At 45.6% G+C, this 18,315-nt stretch overlaps 2 long non-coding RNA genes across 2 annotated transcripts; one reads left to right on the top strand and one right to left on the bottom strand.

Annotated features, from left to right (window-relative positions):
- The first annotated feature begins 10,283 nt into the window (after positions 1 to 10,283).
- On the top strand, positions 10,284 to 15,888 carry LOC102150867 (uncharacterized). Its single transcript, XR_001381279.3, has 2 exons — positions 10,284 to 11,497; positions 12,546 to 15,888. It is a non-coding gene; the product is annotated as an uncharacterized lncRNA (long non-coding RNA).
- A 733-nt stretch (positions 15,889 to 16,621) lies between these two features.
- On the bottom strand, positions 16,622 to 18,302 carry LOC138915188 (uncharacterized). Its single transcript, XR_011420772.1, has 3 exons — positions 18,224 to 18,302; positions 17,149 to 17,242; positions 16,622 to 17,016 (listed from the first exon to the last, which is right to left on the bottom strand). It is a non-coding gene; the product is annotated as an uncharacterized lncRNA (long non-coding RNA).
- Between the last annotated feature and the right edge of the window lie 13 nt (positions 18,303 to 18,315).

An 18,315-nucleotide genomic window follows, 5' to 3' on the forward strand; every position in this document is an offset into this window, starting at 1 on the left:
CCACGACTTCTTTCCAGAAATGGTGGAAAAGTGTTTTTAAAGAACAACTAATGTGCTCTCTGCCCATAGTTTTCTGGCTACAGATTTACGGTGAGTAAAGGAGGACTCAAAGTCACGTATGTTCTTAGGGCCTATTATTGTTCGGGTGTGCATATTTAATCCTATGAACTAGCCTGTTAGTCAGGTTTTTCATTCTTCCTCTCCCCGAAGCCCCCCCAGTACACAGTTGTATAACATAGCTGTATGTTCTAGTTGCAGGTCCTTCTAGCTATGCTATTAGTCAGGTTTTATCCTCTTCTGAGAAAACCCAGAAAGACGACATAGTTTCCCAAGATCACACATTGAGTGAGCAGAGGACTGAGCACTAGAAACCATTTCTCTTTGGCCTTTGAAGTCAGCCTCGTACCATGATGTCAAACTGACTGGCAGTACTTTTGCTGGAATAATCTCAGTGTTTGTGGTTCTAGGGTGATTTTCCCAAGGTAGCAGCGTGTCACTTTAATAATATTAGAACTTTTAAATTTCATTATCTTTTTTGGTTAAACTAGACTTTTCAGTGTTTTTCTGTTCCATTGCTTTGAGTTCCTTCTCAAGGGAATCTTATTATTTTTACGTCCAACATTTATTATCCATTTTCTGTCATTTGTCACTCTTTTTACTCTGTCATCATCCCTCTTTTTCATTGCTAACTTTTTTTTATTGAGGTATAATTTACCTAGAAGAAAATGCACAAAACTTAAGAGTACAGCTCTATGAATTTAGCATACACAGGCCTTGTGTAATCACCACCCAGACCAAGAAACAGAACATTTTCCATCACCCCCAAGACTTCTATCGCACTCCCTGCCAGTCAAGACCCATCCCCCACAGAGAAACTGCATTCTCTCACCATAGATTAATTTTGCTTATTTTTGCACTTCATATAAATGCAATGATGCGGTATCTCTCTTTCGTTCTGTGTTCTTTCCCTCAATATCTGGTTTGGAGGTTCAATCTTGACAGGCTACCATGTCAATAATTTGGTTTTTTACTTGCCAAGAAATATTCTCTTTTATGGTTATAGCACAATTTCATTACCCATTTTTCCAATGATGGACAGATTCATTTTTGGTTATTATGCATGAAGCAACTGTGAATATTCATATATAAGTTTTGGTGGGGACATTCACTTGTGGAGATACCCAGTCTCCTGGGAACATACACCTAGGAACAGAATTGCCTGGGGAAAGGGTCGAAACTGACACAGACTCTCGCAAAGGAGTTGTATCCTTTTACATTTCCCCCCAAATACAGGACACTTCCAGTCTCTCTGGTGTAGTCCCCAACACTTAGTATTCTCAGTCTTTTTAATTTTAGCCATCCTGCAGGCTGTGTAGTGGTTTGCCATCTTGGTTTTCCAAAGCTTACTGGCCAAGTGACTCTCTTATTATGCCAAGTGGCTTTTCTAATCTGCTCATTAATAAATGAGGTTGTTTGTAATTTTCCTTCTGACTTTATAGGATTTACTGTTCCTCATCAGATATAAGTATTGCAAGTAATTATTCCTAGTCTATGAATTGCTTTTTCACTTTTTAAATACTCATGTCTGATAAGCTAAAGAATCGATAGTTTATGAAATCCACTTTGATCCATTTTTCATCTATAGCGAGTTCCTGGGTATTGTGCCTAAGAAATTTTTGCCTCTTCGTGGTTCATGAAAATATTTGCAATTGTTTTCAAAGGCTTTATAGGTTTAACTTTCACATCTCCAATTAACTTCAATGTACGGTGGGACGTGGTTTTTCATATTAACTTATTTTTAAATAAGTATTCATTTTTTCTAACACTTTTTATGGAAAAGTCTTTGATTTCCCCAGTGAAACGTATTGGTGACTTTATTTTAAAAAAAACATCAAATAATTGCGTGTGTATGTGGGTAAATATTTTACTCTTGACTCTTTCACATTGATTTGCTTGTGTTGTGTTTACTTGCACCAATATTACAATGTTGTAATTATTATAGCTTTAAAGTGAATTTTGAAATGTAGTAGAGTGTGTCCTCCAACTTAATTCTCCTTCAAGGTTGTCTTCGCTATTCTAGGTACTTTCACTTCCATATACAATTTAGAATTAGCTTGAAAATCTACCCAAAAAATGCCTGCTGCAATATTAATTGGGATAATGTTGATCTGTCATTCTAGCAATATTGAAGCTTCCAGTCTATGAATTTCATAGATTTGGGTCGATTTATTTAGATCTTCTTTAATTTCTCTCAGTAATAGTTTTCAGGGGTGTTTATTATATGTGTTCTAAGGCATTTAATGATTGTGGATGGTAATCTTTATACTGTTTTACTGAATTTTGTTTTCTCAGTAACTCATGGCTAGAATGGAGAAATACAACCGATTATGATATGAACGCTGCTGAGGTATAATTTAGGTACAATAGGCTGCACCACTTTAAAGGATAGAATTAAATGCATCTGACGGACTATACACTAATGAAACTACTGCCACCATCATGACACAGGGCATTTCCATTAGCTCGTGACCTTCCTTGCTCCCCTTTGCAGTCCATCACTCCCTCAACCCCCAGCCCCAGGCAACACGGTCATTACAGATGAGTTTGCATTTTTAACGACTTTATATAATGGAACCATACATGTACTCTTTTATGTCTGCATTTCTTCATGCAGCGTAATGATTTTAAAATCCATCCACGTTACTCCACACATGAACAGTTCATGCCTTTTTATTGCTAAGGGGTATTCCTTTGTACGGCTGTATCGTGTCTATTTATACATTCGTCTATTAATGGACATCTGTGCAGTTCCCAGGTTTTGGCCATTATGAATAAAGCTATTGTGGATATTCGTGTGCGGACTGTTGTGTGAACATATTGCGTAAACACCTAGGAGTGGAGCGGCTTTTCCGTGACTGGTGTGTGTTTACCTGTGGTGCAGCTGTTCCAAGTGGTTGTGCCATTTTTCATTCCCACAAGTGCAAGAGATTTCTAGTTGCTTTGCACCCTCACCACATGTGGTATTTCCAGTCTCTTTAATTTTAGTCATGCTGATGGATGGGGAATGGGAACCATTGCAGGATGAATTTATTTCCCGGACGACAGAGTTGAGCAACTTTTCATTTGCTTTTTGGCCACTAACATATCTTCTTTTGAGAAGTATTTCCTCAAGTCTTTTGACCAATTCTCTCACTGCATTATCTTATCAGACAAGATATGTGTAAGAAAGGTCCAGTGAAAACTACAGAACAATACTTCGAGAAATTAAAGAACTCAATTAATGGAGAGAGAAACTTGTTGTGGATTGGAAAACTCAAGATGCTTTAGACGTCAATTCTCCCCAAAGGGATCCACAGCTCTATTACAGTCCCATTCCAAATTCCGGCAGGTTTGTTGGCACACTGACAAGCTGATTCTGAAATTTATATGGAAACGCAAATCATCTTGAATTATCAAAGCAATTTCACAAAAGTAGATGAAAGATGGATAGCTTACATTGCTTACTTCCAGAATTACTATACAAATCTTCCACCCAATTTAAAATTAGTTTGCCTTTTTATGATTTGGTTTTAAGACTTCCTGTGTAGTCTGGGTATAAGTCCTTTCTCACATAAGTGAGTTACAAATATTTTCAACTCACAGTGGCTTGACTTTTCATTCACTTACCAGTGTTTTTTGAAAAGCAAATGTTTTCCATTTTTCTGACATTCAATTTCTCAATGTTTTCTTTTATTGATTTTGTTTTTTGTGTCAATCTAAGAAATATTCGTCTAACCTAAAGTCACAAAAATTTTCCTCTTTGTTTTCTTCTGAAGTTTTACAGTTTTAACGTTTACATTTAGATCTATTATCTATTTGGAGTTAATTTTTGGATATCCTGGGAGACATGGATTCTATTTATTTATTTAAGTATTTTTCATGTTGATATAAATAACCACTAGTTGAAAAGCTTGAAAAAGATCATTCTTTATCATTTGTTGAAAAGACTATCTTTCCCCACTGCAGTGTCTTTTTGCGTTTGCCAAAGATCAGTCTCCTGGGGCTGGCCCAGAGGTGTGGCAGCTAAATTCGTGTGCTCCAACGGTGGCATGGGATTCACTGGTTCGGATCCTGGGCGGCGATCTCCTCGCTGCTCCTCAAGCCACGCTGTGGCAGGCATCCCACATATAAAGCAGAGGAAGGACACAGATTTTAGCTCAGGGACAATCTTTCTCAGCAAAAGGAGGAAGGTTAGCGGCGGATGTTAGCTCAGGGTTACTCTTACTCAAGAAAAATAAATAAATAAATAAAAATGTAAAAAATCATTCTCATTATAGTATTAGTTTACTTTTTGACTCTGTGTTCTGTTCCATCGATCTGTTGACTTATCATTACACCAATTCCGTACTGCTTTGAACAAAATAACTCTATAATAGTTCCTGAAATGAGGTAGAGCTGGCCCTCCAACATTGTTTTTTATTTTATAAATGTTTTGACTACGCTAGATCTTTGTCATTTTATATTCATTTAGAATCACATCATTCCTGTCTCCCTAAGATGCTGACTGAGATTTGAGTTGGCTTGGGTTGGATCTATAGACCCAATTGGGGAAAACGGACATCTCAAAAATAATGAGTCTTCTGACCCACGAACAGGGAATTGGTCTTCATGTTTTAGGTCGTCATCAATTTCTTTCACCAACGTCCTGTACTTTCATTTGTTTGACGCTATTATTTTTTACATTTCAGTTGTGCACTGGAATTACATAGACATAAAATAGATTTTTGTATATTGACCTTGTATCCTGCTAGAAACAAATGCTTCAGAATCAAGCCAGATCGGGCAGAGACCACAGTTTTGGGGACTTGTGTGTTTGCCAGGTCGGAAGAATCTTTTCGGATCAATTGAGGTTTTAGCATCAGGCCAAAGAAGATAATCAACACCCATGTTGAGTCCTGCGGCCGGGAGGTGTTTGCAGGAGGGCTGTTGTGGACTAACGAATGTGAAAGGTTTTGTGTGTTCATCAGCAAGACTTCCTTAGGAGTGACCATTCGGTTGGTGAGGCTGCCAGTTTGTCCTTGTATCCAGCTGCGACGCCAGTTCCGAGATTTAGGGGGCAGTCTGCGCCCGTGTTATTTCATTTAGTCTGCCATAATCTATTCCAGCTTTATGTCCTGCCAGAATCTTTCGAACGCTATGCAAAGATAGAGCCCTCAAATATCATAAGTTCCTGCTTAGACACTGCCTCCTGTACCATCTCTGAAGTAGGCGTCCACTCCCATCAGTCTGTAAGGATCGGAGCCCTGTGGCTGCAACAGAATCTGTAGTCCCTTTGCGCCAGCTTCATTCCCCCCAAAAGACGGTGAAAGACCTTCCGTTCAAATTACGCCATGACTGGTGTGTGCAGCATATTTCAGTTCTCTCTTCAGTCACTGAGCTTTCCAGCCAGTCATGTAAAGCCTGCTCACCCGGATGACTCACAAGGTCTCATTCCCAGTGGGTCAGACGACTTGTCTCTGAAAGACCAAAGCATCTATTTGTCATTATGGATCTCTCCTAAAGCTTATTCTTGCTGGGCTAAAACATGGCTCACAAACACCTTTAGATGTGTTTTCTTTATATCTGTTTAATCGTTTTCTAAAGGCAGTGTCCAAACTGACTTTCTTTGTACAGTCCAATGTTTTGTTTCCCAATGCTCTGCCCATGTGACAGGACCCGAGAGTCAATATAAACATAGACTTCTCCCATTGGTTTGTTACCAACCAACTCACAGTTGTGTACGTTACACGTAATTGTATACATTGGACTGACTGTCTCCTCCTTCTTTGACCTGTTTCCTGTTGGGCGTTCAGGTGTTGTAATGTCGCTCACTACTTCCACTGACATCCCTGGAGGACAGTGTGCTAACAATAAAAGCAGTTGTTTTCCATTGCTATTTATCAAAGTTATCATACTCTCTTTAAGTCAGCATATTTGTGAGCATCATGAGTAGTTAATATCTATGGCAGTCAATTCTTCAGTTAGGTCAAAAACTCCAATTTGGAAATGAGAAATAACTTCTCTATTATTCTGGCTTTTTTGAAAAAATACACCATTTCCATTTCAGGTGTGTGGGCTGATGTGCAGCTTCCTGACCTCCTTTATAAAAGTGACTGTTGGTCCAAGAGAATACAGAACTAATTCTAGACAGAATGACCGCAGATCCCGGGCTAAACATTTAGGGTCCACGGGGTCCAAAATTTTGCCAAACATGTTTTTCTAAGATGTCCTGTTCTTCTGAGCCAACTCATTTGCGACTCCAAAAGCCTCAAGCCATTTTCTCTGCCATCTTGCGGCCACTGCCATAAAATCTGTTTTGCCTCTTCTTACGGCACCCACAGTGGGATTTGTGTTGTTTCGTGGCCCTAGAGACCCAGCCATTTTCCCAGCTTGTTTGAGCACATGAAGGACCTCCTGCTTCTGTAAGATCAGTGGAAATCAGTGGCTCTCTTCGTTATTTGGTCTATACAGTCATCATTTGGGTCATTTGGGGAAGTGTTGTTTTTTACAAGTCACTGAGTGCTGCTAAATGCAATTGATTTTCTCTCGCTACATGACACTACACACCAACCATGGATTGTATTCCCGAAAAATCACTTTCTGAGTGGGATCTTGAAAGTTTTTGAGATTCATTGCCGAATCACACATTGTTCAGTCATTTTGAGTCCATCTCTCTGTTTTGTCTCTTGATACGGCTACTATGTAAATAAGATCTGTGAAATGAAACACAGGAAGGAGGCCCATGCCAATATTTGGGACACTCATCTATGCCGGTTGGTCACCAGGACACTCTCTGGAGGAGATTCTCTAGACTTTTGGTGGTGAATAATGTCATGGAAACAGAAGTCGAATAATAATGAAGGATATTTGAAATCTGTCGAATGTTATAAATCAATGTTCCCTCATTAACCATAAAAGAAGAAAATTAAAATGAAAGAAAAAGCCTAGTTAGACTTGCCTCTTTATTTCTCCAGCTGGCCAGGACATAGACAGTAACTTCTGAGATCAGCAGTTTTCTCTGGTGACATTGGTAGTGTTGACTGCTTGGAGCCAACATGGAGCCTGATTGCTTGTATCCTGAGAGGCTGAAATCTGGCTGAGGTCCTAGGTCACTGGGCCAGGAAAGGTCATCTATCTGCTGGAAAAAACAGAAAGGGGAGAAGGACAACCAGCGAGGTCATCCCAAGGCAGCACTGGCCACTTCCTGCAATGACCCACTACCACTACGTTTTTCATGACTTCCTGGTTCCTAGACTGAGAGCTCTGTGAAGCTGGAATATTTTCTTCATCTCTGTATTCATGGCTCCCAGCACCGAGTCAAGCCCTGACGAGGCTCTCGTGACATTCGTTCACTGATCGAATCAAAGTGGTTGCAAATCATCATCTCGCTACATTCTTGTCCCAAATGTCCTGTCAGGAATGCTCTGCTCTCTCTCAGGATGTAGCAGATGCCCATCCTTAGAGAGGAGCCTGCCCTGCACTCTCTAGGCCCTGTGACACTCACCTGGGGTCAGCTCTGCTGATGACGGGACTGTCCTCAGGGCTTCCACTCAATGGTTCACCCTGTCATTAGGAAGAGATGTCCTCGGCCTCCCCTCCCATCCTCTGGGCTGCCACGACACCCAAGCTTACGAGAGCTACCACATGGTATTGAAACTGTCTGCTTGCATTCTTCCTCTCACTGCTCTGATTTCCTCAGGGAAATCTCACTCTTTTCTGAACTCCAAGTTCTTAACACAGCCTAGGGGAAATTAAGCTCTCAACAAATATTTAAGAGATATTGTGTGTGAAGCCTTTCTCAACATAAATACAGAAGAACATTATTAGGATCACTGATTCAGATGCAAGGGTTCCCTAACCATGGCCCTCCTGGCTTTAGGGCACAACTGTTTAACGTAAGAACGGACATCTCCAGCCTTTCCTCAAACATCATTTACCCCTCTAAGCCCACACTTACTGCGAGGGCATCCAGTGTGAGGGCAGCCCCAAGGTGGAGGCTGGGGGGTCTACGCCAGAGCCTCATGGTCGCTTCCTCCTCTTCTTGGAATTGGTGCTTCCCAGAAGGAGAAACCAACCCCGATCCATCCTTGGATCTCCTTGGCAGGTGCACAGGTTCACTGTGGAGTAAGTTGCTCTCCCAGTCCTCACTGTTCAGCCCAGGCCTCCTCATGCGGAGCTGGGTGATGCTGGACGCATTCCTCAGTTTCCCATGACTTTTCTGAACTCAACTTGGCCTGATTCTCACCTCCTTTGGCAACCACCTGCTCCACCAGTACCTGACCATTCTTTGGGTTGTTCTCAGCCTCCAAACCTGCTGATTTTCTTTCTTCCATCTGCTCTCTCAGTTCGGTGTTTTCAGCCCGTGAGCTCAGCTCAGGCTCCTGCAGGAGACAAACACAGAAGGGACCAAGGTCGGCTCTTGGCTGCAGTTCCCAGGGCACATTTAACACACAACTCATTCCTCCATGCACTTAGAGAAAACCGAGCAGGAAAGGATTTTGAGAATTTGAATAACAACCTTATCTTACTGATGAGGCTCCTGCAGGAGACAAACACAGAAGGGACCAAGGTCGGCTCTTGGCTGCAGTTCCCAGGGCACATTTAACACACAACTCATTCCTCCATGCACTTAGAGAAAACCGAGCAGGAAAGGATTTTGAGAATTTGAATAACAACCTTATCTTACTGATGAGCAAACTGAGGCCCACAGAGAACAGCAGATTTTCCCAGGATCCTTCACCACTTGACGGTGGCAGAGGCGCCACAAAAGCATCGGCCACAAGATTCCATGTGCAAAAGCACCTACCACACCCTCCAGGAACCCACATCTGAATCTGAAGGGACACTGGATCAAACATCAGTATTTCCACTGTTAAAACAAAAATATCTTAAGGACCTTGTTGGGGACAATTCTTTTATCACAGTTCTATAGTCTTCTCACGTATACTCAGCAGTTTTCAAGCCGAGTTGGCACGAGACCAGCACACACAAGTATTAAGTACAATTTATCACAGCGACCATTGAAATGTACTTAGGGGGGCCAGCCCTGTGGTTGAGCGGTTAAGTTTGCGGGCTTTGCTTTGTTGGCCCAGGGTTTCACTGGTTCGGAACCTGAGTGCGGACATGGCACCGCTCATCAGGCCATGCTGAGGCAGTGTCGCACATGCCACAACTAGAAGGACCCACAACTAAAATATACAACTATGTACTGGGAAGATTTGGGGAGAAAAAGCAAGGAGAAAAAAAAGATTGGCAACAGTTGTTAGCTCAGGCACCAATCTTTAAAAAGAAAATGTATTTATGGGATCATCTGTGAAACGTCTAGCTCCTGTGTCAGAAGATCATCTTCCTGAGAGCAGGCGCGCTCTCTGCCTTGTCCACCCCATCTCCCCGGGGCCTCCACAAGAGCCCGCCAGATAAACCTCTCAGGAAACACTTGCCAAGTGGATAAATAAGAGTTCCCAGGAATAACTAACTTTCGCTGATGTCTTCTGGTCCCAGCCACATCTGCAGGCAAACCCTATCCTAGGTCTGTGTTGAAGCAATAGAAGCACGGCCTTGGGAAAGGCAGTCAGATGGTCAAAGACCAGCTCCACCACGGACCCAGAATGCTTGTGTGGAGGATTGCATTACCCTCTTTGAGAGTATTTATCTCATGTATAATAGAGGAGAATGTAGAATGTGAAAGAGAGAAGGCAGCATTGACCACTAGAGTGGTGGTGGATGATTAAATGAGATATCATGCAGTAGACAGGGCTCCAATCCGTGGCCACCAGCTTCATAGCTAAAGACATCCACATCAGAGACAGTGTGGCGCTTGTTGAAAACGTCTGTGGTTAAGGCCCAAAAAACTGCATTTCCGAAAAAAATTCCAAGGACAATCTCATGCAAGGAAAGAGCCCCACCATTAAACAAACAATCTAGGATGGAAACCTCCAAAAGCTCTAGGGGCAGCAAGAATGACTCAGCTGGAGCACGGTAAGTCCCTTGTCCAAGGTGGCCTTTGTGTGGGAAGTGTCCCCCTTTCCAGGAAGGGTTCTCACCTGACGTGGGACACAAAGAGGACCCTGCTTCCGCAGTCGGGGCTTCTAGAGTGCCTCCACTGTCCTTTAGGTTCTCTCTGCTCTAATCACTGGGGATCTCAACCCTCATCTGGGTCATTTCTGTCTGAAGACCTCTGTGATTTTCTTCTCCTCTTGGAGAAAGAGAGGGCGGAGGTCAGTTCTGGGGCTCCACAGTTCTAGGCTTTCTCCTAAGCCGCCTACGGGAGCGGAAAGAGATCACGACGGAGAGAAATCAGGTCAATAAAGAGGATCCCAGAGGAGCACGAGATTGCAAGGGCAGGCCCTCATGGGAGACAGTCAGAACCCCGACAGGGTCAATATCAGACCTATTCAGAGGGAGAGGACACACCGATCGATTCTGTGGGCAGAGGATCCAGTCCTGTCCTTCCAGACTTCTGATCTACAGAACTGTGAGATAACAAATGTGTGTTGTTTTATACCACTGTTTCTGTAATCTGTTAACAGGCAGCAATAGAAAACTAATTCAGATGCTTGTCTCTATTCTGCTGATTTTTTAATTTTCAAAACATGTATGCTAATGCCCATAAACTAAAAAAGACCAAAGAACCACAGTAAAAACCTTGTGCCGTGCAAATCTTGTGTTCCCCTTCCTATGACTGTTCCCAAACCCTTGTATCAGGAAGGACACTATGAAGGGCATTTCAGGCGCTGGAGGAATGTCTCTTTAATGTGACCAACCCAATCTCTAAAAGAGTGAAGAGGCCACGATACTTAACTCCCCATAACATTCTCTACGAATCCATCATCTATCTCTATTTTCTAAGTCAGATCATGTTTTAGCTCCTTGTTCTTCTGAACTCACCACACAAGGTTTTATAGCAAGTACCAGTTCCCGGCACAGGCGAACCAATTCAAGGAGAGCAATAGAACAGCCACTCTATTAAGTTCCCCAAACACATTGTTTACATTGAATGCGATCTCTCCTCCTATTCGGACTAGAAATAAAGAACAGTTCTATTTTTGGAACTCCATTTCTAACGAAAATTTCAACTTACAGGTCTCTATTTTCCAGGTGTTCTTCTGCTCGATTCCAGTCATGGACACCTCACTCCTTAGGGTTAGCGAGTTCCCAATGCCCTGCAGCCTGGACTCTCTCAGTGGAACTCAGGGGAACCCAACCTCAAACCTCATCTATGAACCAGGCCCTCACCCTCAAAATCCAGGACAGTGTGCAAACCCAACAGGCAACAGCATCCACCCAGGAGGAGGGATATGTTTGCACGTCTCTTGGCCCAGATTATCCGAGAGAACAGAGCAGTCATAACATAGAAGAGAACAGAGAAAAATCATATGGATTTCAGCTTTGCCAGGATGTCGGTGAAGTCAGACGAATGAGCATAAACTCATTGGAGGAACTCTCTCAAGAAGGGTTTAATTGTTGACAAAAATAGATGGTAGGTACAGATGCTACCCAGTGTTGTCAAGAGGGTGGAGAAAAGAATATTCTCTTAAATGCTTGGGAATATGAAGTGGTAAAGCTTCTTTGCAAGGTAGTAGGGCAGGATTTAGCAAAACTATACATGTACAAATATATTTCTAAACCCAGCACTTCCCTTTACAGAGACAGATGCTAGAGTAATACTTACACAAGCAATGATAGATATAGATATAGACATAGACATAGATATACAGATGTCCCATGCAGCATTGTTTGTAAAACACTGGAACGAAGTCCATGGCCATCAATTGGAGAACACTTATTTATAGTGGTCCATCCATACCCTGAAAGGGTCTGAAGCTGTTTGAAAAAACAAGGCAGCTAATAACAATGCAGATGGGGATGGACTGGGAAGAGCTAAGATGTACTGAGTATTTACTCTGTGCCAGGCACTGGGCTCAATGCTTTCCCTGCACATCTCATTTAAACCTAGGACAACGCAGTGGGGAAGAACTCCCATTTCACCCATTTTTAAGTGAAAAATTGAGCCACAGAAAATTCAAGAAACTTAGCCAACATCACACTGTTACCCAGTCAGGTTTGCACCTAAAGCTTGTGAGACCAGGGTGCTCTCTTTCCTGGTTCTTTATTTGAGGGATTTCCAGAGAGAAAGAAAAATACCAGCCTCTGATGCCCTGAACTGATCTGACACTCACAGCCTGACCATTTTCTTCTCATGCTGGAAATAAACCATCTCACATCCAGAATATCAACCTCAGACAAGATTACTCTCAGACTTGCATAAAATGAGACAAATCAAGGCTACCTCATAATTTTGTCCAGGCACAGGCAAAGACAAGGTCACTATGCAACCTACAAAATCCCAAACATCCTCCTCTTTTTCTAAGGAAATGGCTGTTACTTCGTTAGTCCAGTCATAGAATTGCCCCTGCTGACAACAGTATTCAGTATGGAACAAACCCTGCCTCCTTCCATCCTTCCCCACATCACCCAGCCAAAGCCCAAATCCTCTAATACGTTCCTTCTAACGCCCTCTTTCTTAGATCGTGGGGTGTGTTCTTTCTGGCTGCAAGGAATAAAAGACCGAACTTGCTGACGAAGAAGTGTGTTCCTGGCGATTTAGCTTAAGGGAATTGACACCAGCTTTCCAGGAGGAGCAGCTGTAAACACCCAGCCTCAGGAAGGAAGGTTATGTTCTCTGTGAGATATCTAGGCTCTGAAACTCCACAACTTGTTTTCACCCTTAAAGAAAAAACAGATTCTTTCCACCAAGTCCTTTTAGTAACCAACGTGAACCTTAGGAATTTAGGCAGGATTTTCCCACGTCTGATTTAAAGTTGAGAGATTGAGGACAAGGTGAAGAGAGAATCTAGTTGAGAGAACGTGCAGGATAAATATAGCTTAAAAGGACCTGGGATCAGTGAAAACCCGGTGACCCTCGCGGGGCCTGACCACCCTCCCTTCATCTGACAGATGAACCAGCCCACCTATTACCCAACGAAAGGCGGGCGCTGGTCCTCTCTGCCAGGTCTCTCTAGCCCCAGGCTGCCGCAGCCTGGGCTCTTCTCCCTTGTCTAACCGCGCCAGCGCCAGAAGACCTGGGGTCCAAGAATTGTGTGCAGATAGCTACACTACCATCGTGTGATGTCCTAAGAATCAGAAATTTCTGTTGGTGACAAAGTGACAGGACTGTCATATGCCCACATTCAGACGGAAAAGCTACATTTCTTGAAGAAATTAGTCAAGTAAAGACGTCATTCTCCCATCCACCTTAAATGTAGGACGTTTTGCAGTGCATGTCGCTGGATCGCGTGGCAAGGGCTGTTCTAGGCGGTTTTGGTGACCGGCGGCCTCCATCAAAGGCATGGAGCACTTGGCCGGGTCTGTGGGGTCTCCTCCCGCACAGGGGCAGGGCCCCTCCCCCTTCCTTTTCCTAGGAAACTGCGGGACACTGTTCCCAACTCCCCTCCCCTGGTGAGTGTGAGAGCGTCATGACTGCTCGTTTCTTCCCCGGAAATCCTGTTCCTCATAGCTGTCCTTACCAGACACACCTTCTGAGTTCATCTTTCTTCTCCTTTTATTCCCTCAAAATCTTGCTCCCATTTCTAAATCACATCCTTGGCCTGAGCCTGAAAATCTTTTGCTGTTGCTCTTGTTCCTTCTATGGTAGTTTTAGTCCTCAAGCGCTCTTGTTCTAAAGTAGTCTCCGGATGAAGCGCCATCCCCAGGCATGAGGCCTAGCACCCCGCGGCCTAAACCGGGAGGGTGATGACGTCACTTCCTGCTCAGTTTGCTGTCCTGCCATTGGCCGGGAGGGTGGAGTGGGAGGGGAAAAGTGCGGGCAGGAGGCGGTGCGTGGGTCAGAAGGAAGTAGCAGTGAATGACACCAGGCCAGGGGGCGGGTCTTATGCAGATGAGACAGGCCCAGGGGCTGCTGTTCAGACTCCCGTTGGTCACAGACTCTATGACTTCCTGAGCCACAGGGATGGAGTCCAGGATGGTTGCCTGAATTTGAGAGCAACTTCTTAGCAGAGGACCCCAGGGACTGGGGGAGGGGGTCCTAGAGACTGGGAGTGGACTGTGTAAGGCTATAAGGCTATGCCAGGGCAGCAGGGAACGATGTTTCATGCGCTGTGCCACAGATAGCCTCCAAATGGAGGTGCTTCCTCAGGGTAAGGTTGCTGAATCGTACTTCATCGTTTGTCATCCCCATCATTTTTCCAACTTTGAGGGTCTGACTGTGTCATATGTGACCCCGAGTCCTGGTGCATGGGCTGTGTCCTGTTTGGGATTTCCTGAGATCTGTCTTAATCCCGAGCTGTTCTCCTAATCTTTCTTTCCTTCCAAATTGGCCACTCTAGCTCTTCTGCTGATCTAGTGCTGTGGGCACTGAGTTCTCTCCTGCTCCCTTCATGAGGCCTGCCACAGACTCAGGGGAGGAACAACACTGGCCAGGCCCAGGGTCTTTACTGTCCGTTGCTTGGCTCCTGTTGCTGCTGGCTAATGGCTTTTGTTTTGTCGTTGCTCTGTGAGTGAGTGTGTGTGTGTTTTGCCACGTGTTTACATTGGGTGTGAGCTTTTGGGGACACATGAGAAAGCTGATGCTGGGAACCTCAGGCCACCTTCTGTGGGTTCTGCTGCTTCTCTGGCTGTCTGTTCTCTCCAGGTTGTTGACCTCTGTTGGAGGCCACTGTCCCCTCACCTCTGCCTTTGGGCATTTCCTGTCTACAGGCCTCTGACATCCTTGGAATGCTCTGACCACCCAGCCCTTGAGGAGCTCTTGCCTATGAACCCACAAAATGCCTGGGGTAACTGGGAATCCTCTTCTCTGCCATGGTTATCAAACACACTTCCTTCTTAGAAGGTCCCAAGAATTAGGACAATTCTGAGTCCCCCCCCCCCCCCCCGCCCCCCCAATAAAGCTTGGCATCTCAGTCCATGGCTCTAGAATGCACTGGATTCCAAGCTCCTCAAAGATACCCACTGTTGGTCCAGGGACAATAGATCAGAGCTATGGTTGCCAGCACCATGTTTGTCACACAGGGCCTCCTCCAGTCCTGCTGCCACCACTTGTCTGGTTGGGACCAGGGCCCACCTCCTGGGCTTCTCCTGTGGGTCACGTGGATGGAACAGTGTCCCACACCTCCTAGTGCTGTGCAGATGGAGATACCCCAACTGCTCACTTAGCACAGTTTGTGCTTCCTGGTATGATCTGCATTGACAGAATGATATATTTTCTTCAACTGGATAACGCAATATGCAGAAGGCTGCAGAAAACATAAACATACACCTTAATGAATGGCTGTAAATTAAAATAACGCCCACCTAGATCAATACCTACAATTTATGAGACTTCCAGAAGCTTCACACGTGCCCCTTCCTAAAGACATTTTATTCCCTGCCCTTAGCAGTAACCACAGTCTTATGTTCATGGTGTTCCATTCCTCGTTTACTTCATAGTTTCATTTGTTATGCACTCCGCACAGGTCTGGGTTTAACCTGTAATCATACGGTATATATTCTCTTCTGTTTGGCTTTTTTCACTAAAAATTATGGATTCAGGACTCATCAGTGATTCCTCCGTTGCCATGGCTAACCAACTATACCCCGATTTAGTTCTCCATTCTATTGACGATGGACATTTGGGTTGTTTCCAGTTTGCGGCTCTTTCACACAATGAGGCTATGGTTCTTATTGTGCAGGTGTCCTGAACTCAGTGGATCACACAACAAGGAGTGGAATTCTAGGGTCCTGTATTATGCCTGTCCAAGACTTTCTGAGGTTAAAAAACAAATTATAACGCAAAGCTGCAGATTGTAAAATTCATATGAACAGAATAGAATAAACTGAATCCATGTGATTACTGGATATATAGATGCAAGCTTACATGTTCGAGTACTAATCAGTGTGTTTTCTATGTTCATCCTCCCCGCTCCATTCAAGTTTGACATCTCCACGTATCCAACTAGAATGACCTGGGAGGGCTAGAACCTATTCAGCAGGGGGACCCCATGGCTCCATGAGGAGACCTGGCCTACACATGCTTTTCTCTTGGGAGCTTTTTATACTTTGGACTCTCCAGACCCTCTCACAAGACCAGGGTTTGGCAAATGAAGGCCTGGGTGGGGTGGGGGAGAGTTGGGAGGCTACAGTCCTGTTGTGGGTGAAGGATTTGGGCCCAGGCTTGGGGATAGCCAGTGGAAAAAGAAAGGATCTCCAGAACCAGGGCATTGGAGGAGGAATGAGAGGCTGTTCCTGTGGAAAGAAAGGAGGCTGGAGGATGAGGGACCAGAATTTGTGTTTGCAGAATCGGATAAAGGGGAATTCCAGAGAGAGGGGCTGCCATTCTGGGGCCAGGGACTAGAGCCACCTTGGTATTCAGCTCCCCGTCCTCCACCTCTTCCTCCTTCTCCTCCTCATCTTCCCCTCCTCCCATATCCTGCCTCTCCATTCCCCTCCCCTTCCTCCTCCATCTCATGATGGCACACAGCGGGCCATAGGGAGCCACACAGTAGGCATAGGAAGATGTTTTAAGTTATTTTAAAATCAGAAGAAAAAGAAATCTCTTCTGGTCAAAGAAAATACTTTAACACATAATAATAATAATTCATTTCCATTATGCCAACACAGTGGTAAAAAATACTTTTTAATATTTTATGGGTGAGAGCGCCCAGGAAGGCAAAAGTACATAGGCCCCACGGAAGTCATCATGTGAACTGTGTGCTTTGTGTGCATTTGCAGGGTATTGTACCTGAAAGCAAAGACCTATACAGCCAACCAAACAAGGGCGAAGGGCTCAGCAGTTGTAGTGCAAGGCCTCTGTCCCTGGTGCTCTTTGGCAGAATCTCCCCCCCTCCAGGGAAGGGGTCCTACTTGGAGGGCCCAGAAGAGATTCCTCCATCTGAGCCTTTAGTTCTTTCAGTCCCGCTTTGGCGTCTCCTCTCCTCTGGGTGCTGGATGTTCTCAGCGCTCAGGGGGAGAATATTTTCTTGAAGACCACGGTTACTGCCTCTACTATGGGGAGACACGAGGAAGAGATGCATTAGGCACTTATCAATGACCCAGTTTTCTCCACATCCATGGGGTTGATCTGGAGTGAGAGAATGATTTAAAGAGATCAGATCACTCAAGAGGTTCCATCCAAACCTGGCAGCACAAAGGCAGCTCCTAAGTGAAGAGTCAGCCCTGCTGTGTGGCATGTGGATAACTGCTTCCTTGGCCACATGGGTCCTGGAGACGACTGTGGCGGGAGACAAAGAGAGAGACAGCCATGAGGAAGCAGGGGGGGGGGGGGGGGGGGCGGGTCACCAAGTGTATGAGAAGAAAAACAAACAATGAGTCAGTCTATTGAAAAGAAAGATGTGTTTTAATTATGCAGGACGGCAGGAGGCTGTGATTCCTATCTTCTGGGTGGAATAAAGTCCCCTGAGATAACACCTCGTAAGTCAGGAAGCTTCATGACACCCCATATCACCTTAGAGATGGTACAATTAGCTGAAGGGCCTGATCCAAGACCACAAAGTTCATCAGAAAGAGAGAACCCGGCAGAGGGCCAGACCTCCAAAGAGAATCGGGTTGCCTTGTGACAGCCGGGCCTGGGTCACCAACCTGGAAGTCTCCTGAACAGCAGGGCGCTGGAGGCACCTGGGGTTCCTGGGAGGGGATGGGTTTGGGGGAGAGGGCAGGTGGATGTGGGGGGCTGAGCCCTTCAGCCAGGAGAAGGAGAGCCGAGCCACAGTGCTCTGCGGTCTGAGAAAACCGTGAGGAGGAGATGAGAGCCCCAGGGCACGCTGGCTGGTCTCTGGGGACTTGGGCACCAGCCCCCTTCTGGCGTCCTCTCTGGGATCTGTGGATCCCTGAGCTCTGGAAAGGCGCCCATCCTCCCGAGCTGGGGGCCCGCAGAGTTAGCCCAGGCTGCTCTTGGCACGGGTGGGGGTGCAGGGTCAGAGCCGAGTGCAGGAGTGGGGTGCCGAATGCTGGCCGACCCCCGCAGACCTCGCGGTGAGCGACGCCACCCCTGCCTCCCTCTCCCAGGAGCGGACCATGAAGAGTCTGGGGGCAGAAGGGAGGGGAGACGAGGAGGGAACGGCCGGGGGCTGCAGGGCACGCTGGGGTCGGCACCGACCGCTGGAGGGAGGGCGAGTGGCTGCTTCTGGGGGGACAACAAGCGGCCGTGGAAAGCGGTGCCCGAGGCGGCGGGGGTTCGGTGGGTCGCACTCACCGACGACGCGCAGCACGTTCCGGGAGCGCCAGGTGCGCGGGACAGAGCGCCGGCCCAGCTGCGGAGCCCGCCCCGCCCCGCCCCGAGGACGC

This window comes from Equus caballus, chromosome 8 (assembly GCF_041296265.1).
Source record: "Equus caballus isolate H_3958 breed thoroughbred chromosome 8, TB-T2T, whole genome shotgun sequence".
Lineage (NCBI taxonomy): Eukaryota > Metazoa > Chordata > Mammalia > Perissodactyla > Equidae > Equus > Equus caballus.